Below are 10218 nucleotides of genomic sequence, written 5' to 3' on the forward strand. Positions count from 1 at the left end.
TGAATGTGTGTTGTGGGTAATGTCATATTTAGGGTAATGGAATAATAAATCAACAAGAAACATAATTGATGGGAAAGGGATTTATCCAATAACAACGACCATTTAAAGGACAATTAGAAATATTCTAGAGACACCAGTGCTCAACGTAAAATACTTTAAGGCTTTTGTAGAAAGGTCAGTAGTAAAATAAGAACATGGTTAGGTGATTTTCACTTGGTGAAAAGATTATTTCATCTGAAAAGTCTCCCCAGAGCCAATGTCATGTCTCTGTTTCTCAGGCTATAGATGAAAGGGTTCATCAGGGGAGTGACAACTGTATACATCACAGAAGCAATGATGTCTTTGTCATGGGACTGGCCTGAGGAGGAAAGGTATACTGCCATACTTGTTCCATAGAATAGAGACACCACAGAGAGGTGGGAGCCACAGGTGGACAAGGCTTTGCAGATCCCTTTAGTAGAGGGGACCCTCAAGATGCAGAGTCCAATGTGGCCATATGAGACCAGGATGCCACTCAATGGAAATATGACAACTGCAGGCCCTAGAGTGAATATGACAAGCTCATTGAGAGATGTGTCTGAGCAGGACAGCTTAAGCAGGGCATCAAGGTCACAGAAGAAGTGGGGGATGATGTTGTCAGCACAGAAGGACAGTTGAGCCAGGAGGAGGGTGTGGGTCAGGGCACTGGCACCGGAGAAGAGCCAGGATCCAGCCAAAAGACAAAGACAAAGCTCTTCCCTCATGATGATGGTGTAGTGTAGAGGGTGACAAATAGCTACATACCTGTCATAAGCCATCACTGCAAGAAGAAGGTTATCACAGCAAGCAAAAAATATAAAAAATAGGTCTGTGTTACATACCCTGCATAGGGAATGGATAGATCCTGGGTATGCATGTTCATCAGCATCTTAGGGATGGTAACAGATGAAAAGGAGACATCCATGAGGGCCAAGTGGCTGAGGAAGAAGTACATGGGGGTGTGGAGGTGAGGGTCCAGCCTGATGAGCAGGATGATGAGCAGGTTCCCCAGCACTGTTGTTAGGTACATGCCCAGGAACAGGGCAAAGAACACACCCTGCTGCTCTGGCTGGATGGGAAGTCCCAGGAGGAGGAACTCAGACACATGGCTCTGGTTCTCTCTCCTCATGCTGCTTTTCTCTCTTCTGTGAATGAACAGAAAGCAGAAATTCAGGGAACCTAGAAGTACCAGGAATAGTAGTTGCCATGTGGCCCCATGCTTTCTCAGTGTGATTATGTCAATATACAGACAGATCTCACTACACTGCACTCACACACTCATGCCTCATCCAGTCTAGTGAAAGGAACACAACATGACTTGTCAGAACACTGACACATTCATGTGGAGAAAGTGTATGATTTCAATCAAACACTTCAGTTGAAATAGGGAAGAAATTCTCTTTTTTAAAGTGGAGATATCATGATAGACAGTAGTGAGAGAGTAATAACTATGACACAATCTCTGCCATGGCTCTACTGTCAGACTGCTGACATGCTTGTGTCTGTATTACACACATAAACACATACAATACACACACCACCTAAAGTATTATTTGGAATATTAATGTACCATGTACAAAACAAAGTGCTCAACACATAAACTTATTTTTATCACTAGAATGGGTATAAGAAATAAAAAAGTAAGAAATAAATAATGAAAGACAGAAGGAAGGAAGGAAGGAAGGAAGGAAGGAAGGAAGGAAGGAAGGAAGGAAAGAAGGAAGGAAATAAGGTAGGAAGGATGAAAGATAGAGATGATGGGAGGGAGGAAGGAAGTAAAAGACAAACATTATGTTTACTTCTGAGGTCTTGCTCTTATATCTAGGAAAGTACAGGCCCAAACCATGCCCCTTGAAGTTTAGTAGGTCTGCAGAATTTGAATCATTGCCTTTTACCAAAAACTTTCCAAAAATAGATTGCTTCATATCTTCCATTGTCTCTCTCCTTCCATCACCAGGGATTTTAAAATAGCTCAGTTCTGAGTATATAGGAAAAATGAGAGATGTGAGAATTTCCCAATGAGGTGACCAGAGAACCAAGATATTACAGATGCTGTAGGACCAAGGACCTATATCAGAATTCACAGCTGACTGATTAAATAGACAAGGTTCCAAAATTGACCCCACCATGTTCCTGGGAGTGCAAATGTGGAAATAAACATCAGTGAGGAACATTGGGAAAAGTTCAGTAACCTTCAAACCATATGGACAAAGTGACACAAACATAACATAAAGAAGACTCTGTTTGGTGTGTGTTCATCTAGAGCTGAGACAAAGGAACAGTCAGGCTGTGAGGCTATATGACCAGGTCAAATGCATACACATATTACAAAGGCTGTCACATGGGCCTCTCTGCTCTAAAGCCACCTAAGGAGAGAAGTAGATTGTGAGTATGTTACACACACAAACATACACTCAGCATGACACATAGTGACACACACAAAAAAAACCCCTAGGTGCTGTTTTTGGTGCTGTCCAACCTATACTCATCTGTGTCATAAGTGTGGAGGTTTGTATGGATTCATACAAACTTATTCATCACTTTAAAATTAAATCTTTTGTCAGAAACAATTTAAGAAACATGCAAACAAGAACCCATCTATACTGTTGGTGGGGATGGAAAGTGGTGTGGCCATTATGGAAAACAGTATGGAGATTCCCCAAGACATTCAAAATAAAACTACCACATTATACAGCAATCCCCCTGTAGACAAGAAGGGACTTGAATCAGGACCTCAGAGATGTATCTACACTCTCATGTGCATTTCAGCTCTGTGCACAATAGATAAGATCTTGGAACAAGCCACTTGTCCATCAATGGATGAATAGATAAATGGGGCACTTAAATAAAATGAATTATAATTTTGGTTTCAAAAATTGAAATCCTGCCATTTCTGATAACAAGGATGAACCAGGATGATGATATGCTAATTGAAATAAGCTCGTCCTACAAGGACATATATTGCATAATTTTACTTTGAGAAACTCACAGAAGAGGAGAACAAATGGCAGTCACCAAGAACAAGTCAAAGGGGAAATGTAGTGTTCTTTAATTGATTAAAATTTCAGTTTTGCAAGATGAATTAGTGCTAGAGACCCGATATACAGCATAATGCCTAGTGCCAAAAATACTATACAGTACACCTAAAAATTCTGTAAAAGACTAGATCTCATGTTAAGTTTTCTCACCACAAAAAAAGGACACAAGAAATTTTGAGAAGAGACTCATATGTTGATGACCTTGATTGTGGTGGTACCTTCACAAGTGTTTGCACATGTCCAAAATCCTCAAATTATATACATTAAATATACACAGTTTTTTATATATCAATTTCATCTCACAAGAAGTTTTTTAAAAACCTGCAAAAAGCACATGCAGTCACCCACACAACTCATGAACCATACACATGCACACACAAACTCCACTACACACTCTGAGAATCACATGTGATCAAATCCAACACACAAATAACATAAAAAACCAACAGGCACACAGAAACCCAAGCACACACACATGTATTGCAGATTTCCAGCTGCCATAGTCTATTATTAGCACTGTACAATAGCACTTTCCACAAGGATGGAAACACTCAATACCTATGTACAGCAGCACCAGTCTCCTGTGGCTACCAGAGACTTGAAATATAGTTAGTGCAACTGAGGAACCCACATGTTAATTTCAGGTCATTTTAATTAATTTTAATGTTATGGCCATGTGAGCCTCGTGATACCATTTAAGTCAGTGTGTGAATCAGTCACTAAAAACACATAGTTATAGGAGCAAGGTAAACACACATTTTCTCTACCCCTGCTTCCTAGTCCTCAATCAATGCACACATTTAGCCAAGAGATGGTTCCCCACCTTGCTCTGATCTCTACTGGTCCAGGCTACTACCTGAGGACTCATTCTTATTCCTCCATGGCCTAATGATATTTAGCACTTCCCCCACCTGTTTACAAGAAGGAAAACAATGAGCAAAGAAGATGTGCATTTACCAACAGGACTGAGACCCCAGGGAACACACCCACAATCTTCTGGTTAGAGAAGAAGCCAACTGAGTTAATTGCCCAATTTCTTGTGTCCCTCTGGAGTTGGATCCAGTGCAGGGACCAAAGGGCATGAGCTACAAGGAGTCCCAGGAGGTGTCTCTAATGTCAATGACATATCAGTCTTCCCTCTGCCTGCTTACAAGGAGAAGAAGAGGCCATGAACACCCTCAAGTTTTGAAGAACCTACAATGGAATCTGTCACTCCATACACTGCAGAAAAGACAAAACTGAGTAGGACCAGCTCTTAAGATCCCACACCACTGACCCTGAAGTGTGTTGGAGTTCACACCCCATCATCATCATTTATTCCATCCATGTGAAACCACAAAAGACCCACAAAACCAAAGCCACTTTGAGCAAATGGACAAAACTGTAGGCATCACAATTCCTGATTGCAAACTATACTTCAAACATTTAGAAATCAATATGGTAATTTAATGACATTAAAATATACATATAAAAATGGAACATAATATGAAGCCTAGAAATAATCATACACATATGCTTAACAGACTTTTGACAAGACGGCCCAAAACATAAAATGGGAACAGGTTAGTCTATTCAATAAATGGTGCTGAGAAACTGGTTATCAACACCAAACTGGTTATCACTTTGGTTCCTGTTAGAAGACACTGATGTTCAAAAAATAAATTTGGGATTATGTGTGTTTATTGCTTACAAAACTTCTAAGTGATCTCAGAGAATGCAGACAGGAAACATATATAAAATAAACACAGGATATAGAAACTAGAAACAAGCAAACTAAAGGAATGGTTACCCCTAGCACATGGATCAGGAGTGGGACAGAAAGAATGGGAGAAAGGAAGCAAAGGTTGATACATAATTTCAATCTCTTTATACACATTATAACCCATGAGTTCAAGTTGATATCTTCAATGCTATTCAACACCATAGAGTTCTTTCTAACCTCTCTTTTTCCATGTACATTCCACCTTTCCCCTATTCAGGAGTCATTCTCTTTTCCAGGACAGGTTTACTTATTTACTAAATCTTTGAGTAAATGTAATTTCAGAAACTTGTACCCAAACTTCTTTTAGTAACAAACTAACTTCAGCTCAAAAATTTGCTTACCAAAAGAAGTGCTTACAGATATTTTTCTTGTCATTGTGAGAGGAGTTTATAGACAAAACGTGGTATTCAATAACCTAATAACTTTATTTTCCCCTTTAGTCTGATTATGGTGTGAACTCAAAATAGAGTTAGGCTTATTTTTTGTTTTATTCTATTTTGATTAATTTTCCACTAACTTATTTTTTGTTAAAAGTAGGTAACAGTTAAAATAGTTGAAACTATATAAACAAATGTATTCATCTCCCCTTTTCTATCCTATTCTCACCGCACCCCATGTAGTTAAGCAATTTCAATAGTTTCAAATTGATTCTTCATGTGTTTCTTCTTGTTCAATGGGAAGATACATGTACATATTCTTTCCCATCCTTTTCTCACAGGAAGTAGCATGCTATAGATGCCCCTTTACGCATTGCTTTTTTTCCATTTAATAATAAATCATGGAAAACCTTCCATATTGATTCATAGGTATCTTTGTCATTATTTTTTCATAGCTGTGAAGTACTCAAATGCCTTGATGTTCCATAGTTCTCTTTTGAAGCCATAGAACAAAATGGCAGTGATGAATGTACTAAATGCCACCTAATTTTATACCTCAAAGGTTTAAAATGGTAAATTCCATGTTGTGTAGCACATTATAGAACAATATTTTTTTTTAAAAAAGGAAAGTCACAGAGTTCCCCATCATGGTTCAGTGGTTAATGAATCCAACTAGGAACCATATGTTGCAGGTTCAATCCATGGACTTGCTCAGTGAGTCAATGATCCAGCATTGCCATGAACTGTGGTGTATTTCACAGACACTGCTCAGATTACGTGTTGCTTTGGCTCTGGCATAGGCTAGTGGATACAGCTCTGATTAGACTTCAAGCCTGGAATCCTCCATATGCCTCAGAAGTGGCCCTAGAAAAGGCAAAAAGACAAAAAAATAAAAATAAAAATAAAAAATGGAAAGTCATGTCTCTACATAAACCACAGGACAGAATTATAAAATAGTAATAATGTATGATTAATAAGTTAATTGAGGGGATGTGAAATAACAAAATAGAAATTTACTTAATCAAAAGGGATAAAGAGAAGAGAGAATAAACATGAAATCAGATATCTAAAATAGAAAACAAATAGAAACATGGGAAACATAAATTCAACTACATCCTAGTTATATGGGATGTTAAGAGATCAAATCTTCCAGAAATACAATGATGGTCAACCTACATAAAAAGAGTAAAACCCAACTTTACACTGTAAAGTATTAACACTTTTCAGATATAAGGATATAAGAAAGTTTAAAGTGTTGGAAAAGAAATACATGTAAACACTCATTAAAATGAAAGTTGGTATATCTAAACTAATATCAGAGGAAGTAAATGAGATGTGAGGGAGGAGCCATGGCTAAAGAGAAATCTCCCCTCAACTATAAATGCAATGGTGTGCTCTTCACTGAATAAGAAAAGGCTTCTTGTCATAGGAGAGTAATGCTTTGTAGTATTTGCCATTTTCCATAATTATGTTCTTTGTGGCTGACTCCAGTCAACAAGGCTGTTGTCATTGACTGTGGAGTCAAAGAGATGTTTGTGATTAGCTTGAAGCCAATGCAAGCCAATTTCAGCACATCTTACCGAGAAGAATCAGTCTACAAGGAGTGGAATAAGATGATAAATTGGTGCATTCTCAATAACAGAGTATAAAAAATATATAAGGCTGGGAACCCTGTCTAGTCACTTGTAATGGAACATGTAATGTGAGAAAAAAATGTATACATGTATGTGTAACTGGGTCACCATGCTGTACAGTAGAAATATATGTATATTTCTACTGTAATATTATATATATATATAATAAAAATATATATATATAATAAAAAAAGCCATTATATAAATATACATACATACACACTACATCTTCTGTATCCTTAGTCACCACAACCAATTCTACATTGAACAAAATAACCATGCAAATGATCCCTGCCTCAATTCCTGAAAATCTATAAGATACAATAAAATATTGTTCCAAGATTCACACTTTAGAGTTAATTTGTTAAGCAGTGCTAGAGAAAAAAGAAACAAAGAAAAGAGTGACATCTAAAAGTAGAAAAATACAAAACCACAATCATAACTATGTGACATATTGGGGGGATTTTTCACTTATTTAATGAGAGATGAGGAAAAGGCAGGAAAAAATTTACAGAAATATTAACAATGCAAGTAACAAACTGGACCTTATTGACATATTAACACTGTATATGATGGCTGAGCATATATTCATTTCAAGTTTCTAACCATATGATAATTTTAGGAGATATATCTCACTGTGCTCCTGACTTCAATAAGAATATTAAGAGATTGTCACTTCAAGAAGTTAGCCCTATTGACAAATATCTCTAAGGCCTGTTTATGTTTCTGTTCCTGAGGCTATAGATGAAGGGGTTCATCATGGGAGTAATTACTGCATACACAATGGAAGCCACTATATCTTTGTCATTGGTGTCCCATGATTAGGAGAACAAGTAAACACCAGCAAGTGTCCCATAGTATAAATACACCACAAAGAGATGGGAGCCATAGGAGAAAAAAAACTTTAAAGTGTCTCTTCGTGGAAGAGACACCCAGAACATCTGTCCCTATATGAATATACAAGCCCAGAATACTACTCAAAGGCAGAATGAAAAATTCATTGTGGGAGGTATCTAAACAGCTCAATTTCAGGAGGGTGGTGAGGTCACAGAAGAAATGGCTGGTGGTATTCTCTGCACAGAATGACAGTTGGACCAAGAGGAATGTGTGCAACAGGGCATGGATACAACAGAGGAACCAGGACCCTGCTGATAAGGAGACACACAGTTCCTGCCTTATGATGGTGCTGTAGAGGAGAGGCTGACAAATGGCCACTTACCTGTCATAAGCCATCACTGTGAGAAAGAAATTGTCAAGACAACCAAAAAGTGAGAAAAATATATCTGGGAAATGCACTCTGCAGAGGGGATGGATTGTTGCTGAGTCTGCATGTTCATCAGCATATTTGGAACCATGATAGATGAAAGGGAGAGATCTGTGAGGTCCAAGTAGCTGAGGAAGAAGTACATGGGGGTGTGGAGGTGAGGGTCCAGCCTGATGAGCAGGATGATGGGTAGGTTCCCCAGCACCATGGTCAGATACATGTACATGAACAGGGCAAAGAACATGCCCTGCTGCTCTGGCCCAATGGAGAGCCCCAGGAGGAGGAACTCAGACTCATGACTCTGGTTCTCCCTCCTCATGCTGTTCTTGCCTCCACTGGGAATTGGTGAAAGTGGGAAATGTCAATGAACATGCCATAATATCATAGTTACGTCCTTTATACCATGAAAAGTCTTAATTTTTGCTGCCTTTCCCTTTATCTCTCTTACTTCTTGGTGAATGAATCAGTCTTTCCAAACCTGGCTTCAATAATACATTAAATCCTTACATTAACCAAGTATTTTTCCAAAGAAACAAGTGGATATATGTTCTTCATTCAATAAATAATTATTGAACAACTTTTTTTTCCTATATTGAGTACTTAGGAATTAAAAAGAACTGAGAAGTCTCTGTGTTCATTTAGATCTTTACATCAAGACAGGTTCACATATGTAATTTGCTAAGATTAAAATGTGAAAAGGGGGAGTTCCCATTGTGACTCCATGGTTAATGAATCTGACTAGGAATGATGAGATTGCCAGTTTGATCCCTGGCCTTGTTCAATGGGTTAAGGATCCAGTGTTGCTGTGAGCTGTGGTGTAGGTTGCAGATCCTGCATTGCTGTGGCTGTGTTGTAAGCTGGTGGCTACAGCTCTGGGAACCTCCATATGCCTCGGGAGTAGCCCAAGAAATGGCAAAAAAAATAAAATAAAATAAAAAATAAAATAAAATGTGGAAAGGGTACCAGGGAAGATTATCAATCATTTCCTCTTAAAAAAAATGAAACTCCTTACATTTGAAGAGAATTACTAAAGCTATGTCATGGGCTTTTAGTATAGTTCCCTGTATCCTACACATTGTGAGTCACTTAAAATCCCCTTTTATCAAAAATGTCTAATCCAGGCTTCCCAAACAATGTTAAGAGCTGCAGGCACTGTTCCAAGTGTTTTACATGTATTTTCAAATTAACTCTTCTTAGCAGTTCTGACAAATATTCTTACACACATTTTATCCAGAAGAAAACAAAAGTATACATTATTTGAAAGTGCAAATATGGACACAATTAAGTGCAACAGGTGGAAACACAACGCAGGTCTGTCTGACCAAGACCCATGCTCTTAACCAATTAGCATGGAAATTATACCATCAGTATGTAAAATATCCAAAGAAGCTATATATTATCAGCTACATTTCTCCAATATGTTCCTCTCTCTCAAAAAAATTTACATCTCATATTTCTATACCATACAAATGATTTTCACATGCTTTAACCTCTCAAAACAACAACTATATTTTAACTCTGCTTCATACACTGCACAGATCTTATGTCTTCATTTTATAAATGTGTAAAGTGAAGCTAAGAAATAAATTACTTGCCTCAGGTGACTTGGATTTTTGATGTTGGATTACAAGTTAGTATTTCTTTAAAAGTTAGGTTAGAGGTAAGGATTACCAACCACATAGCCCTGGAAAGAGACTCAAGATTCACACTCTCACTCAAGTATAGGAGTGGGATAGCAAGGCCCCCACAGAGGGTGAAATAGAAGAACAAAGCCAACTCCCCATTGGGCCTGTTTCTTTTACTTTAAGCTTTGTATTCTATTACTTTTGCTACAAGAATATTGCCTCTAACCTGAAATATACAGAAGAGCACATTCAAAGCCTCTGACCTTTAAAGGTATAACACTGTCTCATTCATATGGAGATAATAAGCTGCAGAACAGAGGATAACAGTTGTCTTATTGGAGGTTTTCAGGAGCACTGTAACCCGACCTATGTGAACAGCTGAAAGGACAAAAGATTCCAACACCAAGAAGTTTGCAGAAACCAACCATATGCTTACCCCTTTTAGTATAAAATAACCCTGAATGCTAACTCAGGGAAGGTGGTTCTTTGGGACACTATCT

The 10218-nt window shown here is 38.0% G+C and overlaps 1 pseudogene; it reads right to left on the reverse strand.

The window, feature by feature from the left end:
- Positions 1 to 230: 230 nt before the first annotated feature.
- On the reverse strand, positions 231 to 8417 carry LOC110259682 (olfactory receptor 1J4-like; annotated as a pseudogene).
- Between the last annotated feature and the right edge of the window lie 1801 nt (positions 8418 to 10218).

This window comes from Sus scrofa, chromosome 1, assembly GCF_054392235.1.
Source record: "Sus scrofa isolate SSC_HxYL_T2T_F1_AM1 chromosome 1, Sscrofa_HxYL_maternal_Yorkshire_Landrace_v2.0, whole genome shotgun sequence".
Taxonomy (NCBI): Eukaryota; Metazoa; Chordata; class Mammalia; order Artiodactyla; family Suidae; genus Sus; species Sus scrofa.